The sequence below is a fragment of the Nematolebias whitei genome, chromosome 4 (assembly GCF_014905685.2).
Source record: "Nematolebias whitei isolate Nwh7 chromosome 4, NemWhi1, whole genome shotgun sequence".
NCBI lineage: Eukaryota > Metazoa > Chordata > Actinopteri > Cyprinodontiformes > Rivulidae > Nematolebias > Nematolebias whitei.
The window spans coordinates 34,240,027-34,252,287 of record NC_056501.1 but is presented as its reverse complement, the minus strand read 5'-3'; the positions used below and the strand labels follow the sequence as shown (position 1 = coordinate 34,252,287).

Sequence of the window (12,261 nt, the reverse complement as noted above, 5' to 3'; positions counted from 1 at the left end):
CAGAAGCATCCGTAATGTGGGGAGGACACAATGATGTGTATGTGTGCACGCGCATGTGCGCGCATAAAAAATTCTAAACTAGTGAACAAAAAAAGCAACATTTCACCTATATTTACTTTATTTTCACACATTTAAAGCATGTTTCTCACCAAGTTTGTGTAAATTCATCTGTGGGTTTTAGACATTTTAACTTCAATACACTTTAACACACAGCCTCAGGTCTGCACTGTTTGTGTTTATAGAGAAATAAAAGACATCACCACTAGACTTTTTTTACTTGTGTTCAACACTACTCATCTAAATTATGTTTCTCACGAAGCTTGAGGACAATAAGGTGTGGGGTTTTAAAGACATTTCAACTTTAATGCACCTGAGCACACAGCGTCTCTTACACCTGCAGCGTTTTACAGTCACAGTTACTGCTAACATGCTACAGACGTAGCGCTCCTCTCAAATATCCTCCTAACATGAATATATGTTTACGATCAACCCCCGTCAACAACTGCCCGCACTAAGCTAGCTAAACTGGCGAGCAATCAACACAGAGGTGTCTCCATCTCCTCCACTTCTGCACCTTTTCTGCTAAGGCAGGAGGAGACGCACAGAAACACCACTGTTGCTGTGTCTAGAGTTGGAGGTAACAAGGAAAACTTGGAGTGGAATTTTAGTAGCTTGAGTATTCTCCTATTAATCAAGTGGAATGGATTCGTTCACGAAGAAAGAAACTGCGCCGACTGAACTAATGTTTCATAGTAAAAGTGGGGGGGTCCAAATGAACGTTTTTTTTTATGTGGGGGGGGGGACGGGACTTGTCCCCTTCACATATAATGGTTGCGATGCCTATGCGTATATATATTGGTACACATACACATTTTTACAAGTTCACATTTTCTATTTTGCATCTTTAACAAACAATTAAAATGAAGCCCAAGCCTCCTCACACTACTCTTGCTTCTGTTTCTTTATGTATGTTATTCTCTCCAGAGGAAAAGTTGCCATAATTTGTCTGATCCAAAATGTAATGGGCCATTTGTATTTTTCCAAAAAAGTGCAATAGAATTTTTTGGCATGTAAAAGGCACATATCTATCAAAATACAGTCCTTTTGGCTATATATGTTACCCATGGGTATAAACCTAAGAAAAATAGAACCAGATCGATCAAAAAATTTTTAGAAATAATTTTTGGTCCTAACGTCTTCCCAGAAAGCCCTAATTTTGTAGCATTGCCATAGGCAATGTAATAGTATTTGTTTCTCCTCCATACATTTTGTGCACAGATCTAAAAAATTAGAATCAAATTTATTCAGTTTAACTGGCCAGTGTTGTCCAGACCCGACCTTGAGAAACTAGTCCACGCCTTTGTCACGACCCGATTGGACTATTGCAACGCACTGTATGCTGGGATCAGCCAGGCCTCCATCTCACGTCTTCAGCTCGTCCAGAATGCTGCTGCTCGGCTTTTAACCGGAACTCGTAGGTCTGAACATATCACTCCAGTTCTGTCCTCCCTTCATTGGCTCCCTGTTCGTACGAGGATAGTTTTTAAAATTCTTCTGTTGACCTTCAAATGCTTAAATGGCCTCACACCCCTTTACCTCTCTGAGCTTCTGGAACCTTACATTCCCTCTCGGGCCCTGAGATCATCCGATCAGCTGCTTTTGGCTGTTCCAAAAACAAGACTGAAGCTCAGAGGAGATCAGGCTTTTTCAGTCATGGGCCCCAAACTCTGGAACAACCTGCCCCCCAACATCAGGCAGGCCACCTCCATTCCTCACTTCAAATCCCTGCTAAAAACACATCTGTTCTCACAGGCATTTCACACAGTGTAAATTGATCTAGTGTTTTTTAATCTGTGACCCTATGTTTTAAATGCTTTTCATTAATTCTTCAGTTATTATTATTAGTGTATTGTGTATATATATATGTTTATATATTTTTCTCTTTAATTTACTCATTGATTGTTGTTGGTGTTAAGCACTTTGATAACAGGTTCTGTTTTAAATGTGCTCTATAAATAAAGTTGACTTGACTAACTGGTGTAATGAATGTCATCATAGTCCATTTATATTGCAGCAATCTAAATCTTGCACTGATGGACTGAGTGTAGATTTTAGTGCAAATGGTAGCCCACTTCTCAGGAAGAAACTCCACTGCCAGTTCTTCACTCTGTAACGTCTGTATTATATAGCAATTTTCTGAAGAATTTGTTATTAATAGATTGTAAAGTTGTGATATTGCTCCTTTACTTAAATTGATTTTTACCATAAGTTTTTCCAGTTGTGATTCTGATGGTTTAGTTATGCATCCATTTTGACTAGTCCTGATGTAATTTATGAGTTGTAGAAATCTAAAAAAAAAAAATTGTTATCCACATTGTATGTGCGTTAAGGTTCTTCAAATGACCTCATATTCATGGATTTGGTTGGGTACAAGTCTTGGATCATTTTTAAGCCTTCAGACGCCCGATTCTTAAACACTGCATCTGCTTTCCCTGGACTAAAGTAGTGATTTCCCTATTATTATTAGTATTAGTATTATTATTATTATTATTATTAGTATTATGATGATGGTTTATTTGACAGAGACAGTGCACACAAACATAGAATAGAACAAGTCTGTGACGTGTTGCACAAAGAGTATATAGCTATAGCTAATTCTCAACTCCAGTCTCTGGTTGGGCATGTCTACGTATTAAAATACATACAATTTATCAATCACATTACAGTAAGAATACCTATGTATTCCTGCCTACATATTCATATAATCAACCTTACAACCTCCAAATTCATATAATATAAACTATACATTAAAATATGAACAATTTAAAAATCTAGATACAATAAAAATACAAAACATTTTCCTCTCTACATATTCACAAACAACCTTGCAACCTCCAAATTTATGTAGAATGAACATATGCTGATATATATTCATAAGTTAAACGGATTCTTTCATTTTTCTGGACTGTATAATGACGTGCATCTGAATTTAATAAAATGTGACGTGAGACGTTAATTATCTTTGACTCACCAACGACAGTGGGTCATTTATTAACAGAATCAAGTTTAACACATCACACATTTACATTAATTGGCAAAAATTGAAAATAACGACAGCTTAGTAATCAGTTTTACAAGGAAGACCATACGGCGATGGTTGAAAAACTTGCTTCCAGCTTCACACAGACATTAACCACACGGCGGTGGTTGAAAAACTTTGCTTCAGACATTTCTAAAAATATCTGGAATGATTTGCTAGCAGGATAGAAGAATTTAAAGATGGGAAATGAAGTTTATCTTGAGAGAGATGTGTGAGGGAATTTGTCTGTTTTAACCAGGACAGCACGCTCCTTTGGACCAGCTTAACCCAACGGTACACTTTTGGTTGAAGATCGACTTTTTACCTTTCTGAAGATATGTCAGTTCCGGCGTAAAGTTCCACTTCAAGCCACTTTTCAGCGTCTCCGTAAGGACAGTAGGGAACCGTTCGGAGTCGTGAGATCATCCAGAACAGACTTCATAATTCCTCTGAACTTCTCTCGTCCAGCTTAGTGGCAGATGTCCTGAGCATGCTGCATTCCAGCATTCTGCATTCCAGCATTCTGGACTCTGGAACTGCTGAGTTTCAGAACTGCAGAACTGCTCGAGCTCCTGCAGAACTTCTTCATCTACTTCTTCATCTACTGTAACTAGGAAGTGTTTCACCTTTTTAAAAAAGCTCACTTCCGGTTCATTTGAGAACTTTCTGATTGGTCGATTGACCAAAACAGAGGTGTGTTTTGTGATGTAAGGTGTTACGAAAAGTCAAGGAAAAAGATTAAGATTGTTTAAGAACAGACAGAAGATTGTTATGAAGAACTCAGACTTCGTGGAGTCACTTCTCTAGTATCTTGCTGTAAAAGTTAAACATGACATTTCTTTTTCAGTAACTTGCAGTTGACCGAAACTTGAACTTTGACCAACTTACACCACTTGCTCATTTCAAACAGACGATCAAGAAATTGAATCATTACTCTGTAACATATTCCAACTTGATTTCACTTTGAATGAGGATTAAAGATCGTTATTACTGTTTCACAGTTGATTTAAAAATGAGTAGTTCACTTCAACATTTAAACATTGTTTGAACTAACACAATTTGATTATCAAACATTTGTAAAATAGTAATGATAATCGAAAGTAGTGTTCTTTCACTTGATTAATTTAAGAAAGAAAGTCTCAGGATGGATCAACCTGTATTTCTGGATTCAAATCAATGAAATGACAGTTTCTGTCCCTAAGGTCAGGACTTGACCTCAGGCCTAGTTCACTACATTTATATAAAAAATTTTGCACATCCTCAACTTGTCCCAAAGTGGAATTTGATTGTTCTTAGTTGCACAGCCCAATAGTATAACTTTATATTTGGACACTTTATACATCCTTTGTTGTAAGGTGAATATAGAAATGACCGTTTTAATTCTGGGTTTTTAATTTTCCCAAATAAATCTACCAAATAGTTTGTTTATTTTGTGGAAGAAATTTTCAGGTGGATGGAGAGGGATATTTTGAAATAATTATAGTATTTTAGACAGAATACTAATTTTAATAGCATTAATTATTCCGTCTGCTGTGGTGGTTGAACCCATACACAGGCAGGACTCAGAACTCAGAGAATTAATTAAAAACTGTTCATTAAACAAAACAAAAGTTGACATGGCAGCAAACAGATGATCCTGGAAACAAGTTGAGGAAACACGAGGGGTAGATGAGACATCACCTAAGACAAAGCCCAGATAATGAGGAAGACCAAGGCGCAGACCTAAATACAGAGATTAACAGGACAAGTGCATGCACCTGTGACAGCAGGACTAAAAACAAACCACAACATGGCACCATCCTGACATTAATTCTACTAATTAGAGATAAAGGCAGAGGCATTTAAACAGTAACTCATACAGTGTTGGAAATACTACCAAGATTATACAGATTTGATCTTAACACATATTTTCTGTCACATGAGCTCAGCATAAAAATGGTCTGTGCTCTTACATTTGAAATTTAGGTTATGCAGCTTTAGAAATGATCTTAATAGTTTTGTTTTTTTCATTCCTTCTTACTGACAAGACAATGTGTAACCAGTTTCTTCTGGTTTACCCATCATTGAGATTTACTGTCGCTACACAGGAATTGACCAAAATGCAGTTTCAAGGAGAAGTCTGGCCTTTTTGAAATCCTGTGCCACAAGCTGCTTGAAGGCAGTTGGAAGCTGCGCTCTTCAGAAGTCACTGACATGTAACAGTGAAATGTCAAAACCTGTAATGAATCCAGCGTTAGAAGTAACTTCATGTTTCCAGGCTTAACTAGAATGGTTTATTCCCAACAATTCCAGAGAAGATCCCAGCAGCAAGCTCAGTTCTCTCTGATTGAAATCCATTTTTATTAATTTCTTAAATTACCACCTGCTTGTAGAAGCAAATTTATGGGTTTGAAAAAACTGAGATTCTTGGATAGTCAGCCTCATTTCTCATCCTCATGTCTCATCCAGCTCTGAGCACAGACAGTTTGACTTTGGTTTTATCTGGAGCTGCTTTCAAACCATTCTCATCTGACCTCTGCACAAAACCACTGAACAGTGGTTTAATGGCCCTTTATGTGTTTAACCCATGTTCATGTGTCATATTAACACGCAGCATGTATTGTTTACATGCACGTAAGACTCAGCTGTGTTTAGTGTATTTTTTACACTGTTGTTTTTTTACATACGTGCCTTTCTACACAGAGTGCATTTTTGTTTTTGCAATGCAACTGAACAGAACACCTGTATGACATTCAGTAGTGAAGACCCTGTGTTGGACAGTTCTGTTCAGTTTGCTCCTTCATGGCTTGGTTGTAAATGGACAGTGTGGTGTCCCTCTGCTGGTGACCTACTGAACTGCACCCTCTTTGCAAACCTTTGCTCTTGTGAATTTATTCCTATTATGAATAGTAATAACTATAGTAATAGTTGATTAGTTAATATAGTTATAGTAATAGTTAATTGGTTAATAGTAATAACTATAATAACAAATATAATTCTTAAATTCCGTTTGGTTCAGTTCAATTCAGTCTATTTATATAGAGCCATTTCACAACAGAACTCGTCTCAGGGCACTGCACAGAAATATTCACATACATAAAATCAGGTAATAATATTTATCTAAGGAGCCAGCAGATTGCTTCGAGTTTTCACTTTGTCGCTGTCTCCCATCCTAAGCGAGCACAAATGCAACAGCGGAAAGGAAAAACTTCCTCATGAGGAAGAAACCTCCACCAGAACCAGACTCAGGACAAGCGGCCATCTGCTTCGACCGACTGGGTTTGAGAGGAACAGGAAGGAGGAACGGATACACAATGGCAGGTCCACCAGCAGAACCAGGCCCTTACGCATTTGTAACTGTTCATTTGATGAAATTAGGTCAGTTTGTCCTCCAGTAGTCTAAGGTTATAGCAGCATAGGATAAGGAATAGGTCAGAAAACCAAGCCAACTAACTATAGGATTTATCAAAAGGAAAGTCTTCAGCTCAGTCTTAAAACCGGACAATGTGTCAGCCCCACGGACAGAAACTGGAAGTTGGTTTCACAAGAGAGGAGCCTGATAACTGAAAGATCTTCCTCCCGTTCTACTTTTGGAAACTTTAGGAACCACAAGTAAGCCTGCAGTCTGAGAGCGAAGTGCTCTGTTAGGAAAATATGGAACAATAAGATCTGTAATCTGAGATGGAGCTAGGTTGTTGAGAGCTTTGTAGGTTAGAATTTATTACTCTGTTTTTACTTGAGCATTTTCTAAAATTTGTTAGTGAATTTATTTATATTATTATTCTCATTATGCCTATAACCTGCCCATATAAAACTGTTTCTCTAGAGTCTAGCAAAGTTCACAAGATGCAGAACAATTCATGCACATCCAGATCCCTACCAATAAACTCAAGCTGCAACAAAAAAAGGTTCAATTGTGTCATCTGGACCAGTTTCTTTAAAGTGAAGAAATGTTTCGTCCCCCATCCAGAGGACTTCAGTCTGCAGCCTGACAACCAGATCTATCTCATAGAGATAGCCTTCACTGCTGTGTTTCAAGCCAACCTCCTGTTGGAAACTCAGAAGTAGACTTTAAACACATGCAAACAAAGCACACTCATCCAAAACCATTAATCATCATTAACAGCAATCAAGCTGCCACAACTGACCAAAAGGACATTTACACAAAAAACTGCTAGATAAATACAGATATTCCTCTATTTTATTTGATCACAGTTTTATTTACTTTCTACTCTGTTTTTATTTGAGCATTTTCTAAAATGTATTTGTTTCTTAGTTGTTTGAGATGTTCAGTGACTGTAAAAGGACTTGTTTCAGTTGTTTGTTCTGTGTTGTCTTAACTTCGAAGTGTTCCTCTCACAGAGAACTACAAGCACACACCAAATCAAAGAAAATGTGAATTCAGTGGTGCTCTGTCTGTTTCTCAAATGTTTGTTAAAAAAAAAAAAAAAAAAATTAAAAATCCTTTCCTTTTGAGTTTTATTCTTCATTGTCCGTCTCTCTCTGCAGCCTGAAGCTGCTGGATATCGAGTTTATGAAGAGACTCCATGACAAAGTCAATATCATCCCTCTTATTGTGAAGGCTGACACTCTGACCCCCGAGGAGTGCCAGATGTTCAAAAAACAGGTGTGTGCGTGTGTGTGTGTGTGTGTGTGTGTGTGTGTGTATGTGTGCGTGTGTATGTTACAATTAAAAGATTGAATTCTGATTCACAACAGTTTGTCAAAAGAATTGTATCCTGCCGGTGTGCAACAGCTGAAGGATGTGACTTTCCAGACATTTGTTGTGACAGGGAGATTAGCTGCAGAATGATATATTTTAACCCGGATTACTGTCAAGATGGAGAAAATTGTAATGTTCAAGTTCCTGAAACCCATAATGTTTTATTGTAATAAATGCTTTTCACTGCTAAATATGTTTGCTTCCTAGTTTGTTCTTCAGAAAAGCATTCTGATGAGAGCTGAGTAGTCAACAGGCTGTTTGTTAATCTACAGCTAGAATCTACCATCAGCACCATCTATCTGCTAGATGGTGCTGATGGTCTTTCGATAACACAGATCTGGTCTTTGAAAACCACCTGGTTTCAACACATGGTCCAAAGAGTTAAAACATATGTTGCCATTTTTTTTGACCCAACAAAGAACAATGGGAAAGATTAGTAACCTTGAAAATTGCTGCTTGAAATATCAGACATTACTAATTAGCAAATGAATGAGTATAATGACAGAGACCACCTTAACATTCAAAATACATGTTTCGTTATTTTGTTTTTATTTTCAGCCGTCTAATTTTAACAGTTTTGGCTATCTTGTGACAAATAGGACAAAACATGCTTTTAGCTCTTATTTATTTACTGATCTTGCTTTCTCAGGATCATGCTGAGTATTCACAGCACTGATTTAATTACAATAATTTTAAACAAAAAACATCTTAATGCAGCTCTCTTTTAAGATGTTATTTTGAGACTGAGACTAAAGTTTTAGCTGCAGACTGTATTGCAGATGTCTTTTAGTGTACATTACAGTTTTAATGCTTATCTTTCTCTCTTCCAGATAATGAAAGAGGTACAGGAGCACAAAATAAAAATTTATGAATTCCCCGACAAGGAGGATGATGAAGACAACAAGCTCATTCGAAAAATTACGGTAATCTGTTAATAGCAATGGGAATTCCTGTGTCACAACAGGGCTGGTGGTGCTGGTGAACTTAGTGATGTGTCCTTTTGTGCCGAGGCTTCGAAGACAAATACACGGACTTAAAAATAGACAACTGACAAGGACTATCACACAACACCTTTGGGCTCACAGGTGTAGGGAATAAGATAATGAGACACAAGGGAGCAGAACTGAGACTGGGAATCAGGCAGACACAAGACATGAACACAACACAAGATGGAGACAGAGACCGGGAAACACAAACACCACATCCTGCAAATTTTGGGCAGTTAATTTTGACGAGTTGTGACCCATGAGATTTTACAACAGCTCTGACATTGAAGTGAACAATTTTCTCAACCTGTTTTTGTTAAAGTAGAAACTTTTTCAAGACTAGAAAATCAGCAGCTTGCAAAATAAAATGTGTTATTATAGTCTGTTATTAAGATTTTTTTTAATTATTATTTGTTATTTTCTCCCGTGGACATGGTACATGGTCAACACATGTTCTGACCATATGGGACTATTCCCATCATAATATAAATGCCACCTAATCATTTGAGTAGCTACTAGCAAGTCAGTCAAGTCAAGTCAGATTTATTTATAAAGCACATTTAAATCAGCAGCTGTTACCAAAGTGCTTAATAATAAGATCAAAAAGCGTCAAACATAAAAACACAAAAAAAAATGAGAAAACAATGAAATAGTAAACCAAACCAGACTGTGTTAAATGTCATTGAAAACAGGTGTGTTTTAGGAGATACTTAAAAACAGGAAGTGAAGTGGCCTGTCTAATGTTGGGGGACAGATTCTTCCAAAGTTTAGGGCCCATGACTGAAAAATCCCAATCTCCTCTGAGATTCAGCCTGGTTTTTGGTACAACCAAAAGCAGCTTGTCATATGATCTCAGTGCCCGAGAAGGAACATAAGGTTGAAGCAGGCCATTTATGAGGATGCAAGGCCATTAATGCACTTAAAGATCAACAGGAGAATTTTAAAATCAGTTCCGACACGCACATGGAGCCAGTGAAGGGAGGACAGAACTGGTGAAATATGATAAAACCTATTATGAGTTCCTGTCAGTAGCAGCAGCATTTTGGAGGAACTGGAGACATGAAAGGGAGACCTGACTGGCACCTAACATAAAGCACATTACAGTAATCAAGTCGGGTTGTAATGAAGGCATGGATTATTTTTTCGAGGTCATATCTGGACAATACTGACATAAGCGTAGCTATCTGCCTTAAATGGAAGAAGCTTTTCTGCAGAAGAGTTCATTTGTTTATTAAACTTAACGTCAATGTTTAAAACCATCCTGAGATTCGTAACAGACATGGCTGAAAGGAGTACAGGATTATAGGATTAAAGACAGCAATAGAGCTAGGGCTAAACACAATGACTTAAATCTTCTGATCATTAAGACTTAAAAAATTTGAAGCCATCCATGCCTTGATGTCATCAAGATATTTTAACAGAGAGTGAATGGAGCAAGAACTATATGGTTTTAAGGGCCAATTAATCTGACAATCATTAGCATAACAATAAAATGAAAGACCATGGTTCTTCAGAATGGATTCCAAAGGGAGCAGATAGTGAAAACAAAAGGTGTCCAAGAATCAGGCCCTGTGGGACCTCACAGAAAAGCAGCACTGAAGCAGAGACACAATTACCAACCTTAACACAGAAGCTCCTGTCACTCAGGTACGAGTGGAACCGTAACTAATGGTCCTAACCTAACCATTCTAATGCTGCACCCGTAATCCCAACCGTGTTCTAACTGCGATGTAAGGATACTGTGGGCAACAGTATCAAAAGTAGTGTTGAGGTCTTGGAGTACAAGGATCACAAACTGACCAGAGTAATTTACAGCATGTCATTACAAACCCTAACTAAAGCTGTTTCAGTGCTGTGTATTTGTTTAAAACCAAACTGAAAGATCTCAAAACTTCCATTCTCCTACAAAAACTTGTTTAGTTGAATAAAAACTATTTTCTCCAGGATTTTAGACAGAAAGGGAAGTTTTGAGATTGGTCTGAAATTTGAGCAAGCTAAAGGGTCAAGTCCAGATTTTTAATTAATGGATTTACTACTGGATGTTTAAAAGCATCAGGGACCACACTTGTAGCAATACTGCTATTTATAATAGAAGAACAGAGGCAAACAGACCAAACCTTTAATGTGAACAAAAAGATTAATGTCAGTTAACATTAGTGTCCAAACCAATCATTGAATCCAAAGCAAAGTCTTGATTTTTTTATTTTATTTTATTTTGGTAAAATACTAAATTATGTTTTGTTTTGTCATTGTTTTTTAGCAAAAAATGCCTCTGGCCGTGGTTGGCAGCAACTTTGTTGTCGAGGTCAATGGCAAGAAAGTCAGAGGTCGCCAGTACCCATGGGGCGTGGCAGAAGGTAGGTTTACTCAGGTCCACCACCACAAAGGATTTTTTTTTTTTTTTTTTTTTTTTTTATCTATGAATGTTTGAAAAGCAGGTTTTAAGTCTTTGTGGATGGTAATATGTAAATGAGCTGTACAAGACGATGAAGTAAAGAAAGCAACGTAAACTTGTTAGTGTTTGCAGGTGGATGTGTTTGAAAGAATCCAGCAGGATTTTCTCATTCTGAATGAAAGAGGCATGAGATCTCTGAAAGTATGAGAACATATGCATTTTGTCATTAGTGACCCCATGTGTCCATTCAGTGTGTTAATTACTGGGTAATGCAATGACTTGTTAAAATGCAAAGGCCTAAACTAAACTGTTGATGGCACAATAGTATATGTCCACCTTGTGATTTGTATTTACAAAGTTATAAATAAAAGTTCTGAAGTTATCGCGCTCACAATTTAGATCTGCGTTGTCTTTTGCAGAATAAATGTTTCCTGGATCAAACTGTTGATAATATTTTTAATTAGAAGTTTATTTAGAGAAACGTATCCAGGAGATTTTTTAAAAAGTATTCCAGTATTAAAATCTATCGCTTTATAATGAAGCAGGACAAGAAAAACATGTTTGTTTCAGGGTTTAACCTGGAATTGTAGAGCTTTAAACTTAATTTAACAAAAAGATGACAAGAAAGTGAGATATTTAAGAGGGGACACAATTTGCAGTCATAGTGGCTCTTTGTTAGATCTTTATTATCGAAGATACATATTTATATTCATAAAGGTCCCACTCAAATTGACACAAAAATATAAGGGCTCGGTTTTATACAAAGAACCAGATCAGAAATAACACACTCTAGTGACGGATAAAGGATTGTTTGACTGTTCATTTTTGACAAGTGAGAAGTTATCCAGCTTCTTTTGTTGCCTGTCACTTTCTCATTCAGCAAAAAAACACACATGAACAGTTTTGATCCCGATGGGGGATTCTGGAAAAGTCAAACAGGCATCATGATATCTCAGACTGCAACATTTTCACCATCAGCAACAATAAAGTGTTCTTGCTCTTCTTTTTTAAAAATCTTTATTTAGTTTTGAGCCTTGTACACTGTACATATATACAAAGTACAAAGTATATATATATATATATATATATATATATATAT

At 37.0% G+C, this 12,261-nt stretch overlaps 1 pseudogene; it reads left to right on the top strand.

The window, feature by feature from the left end:
- The window catches only part of LOC119408290, a 38,179-nt pseudogene that overhangs the window by 10,912 nt on the left and 15,006 nt on the right, over positions 1-12,261 (top strand).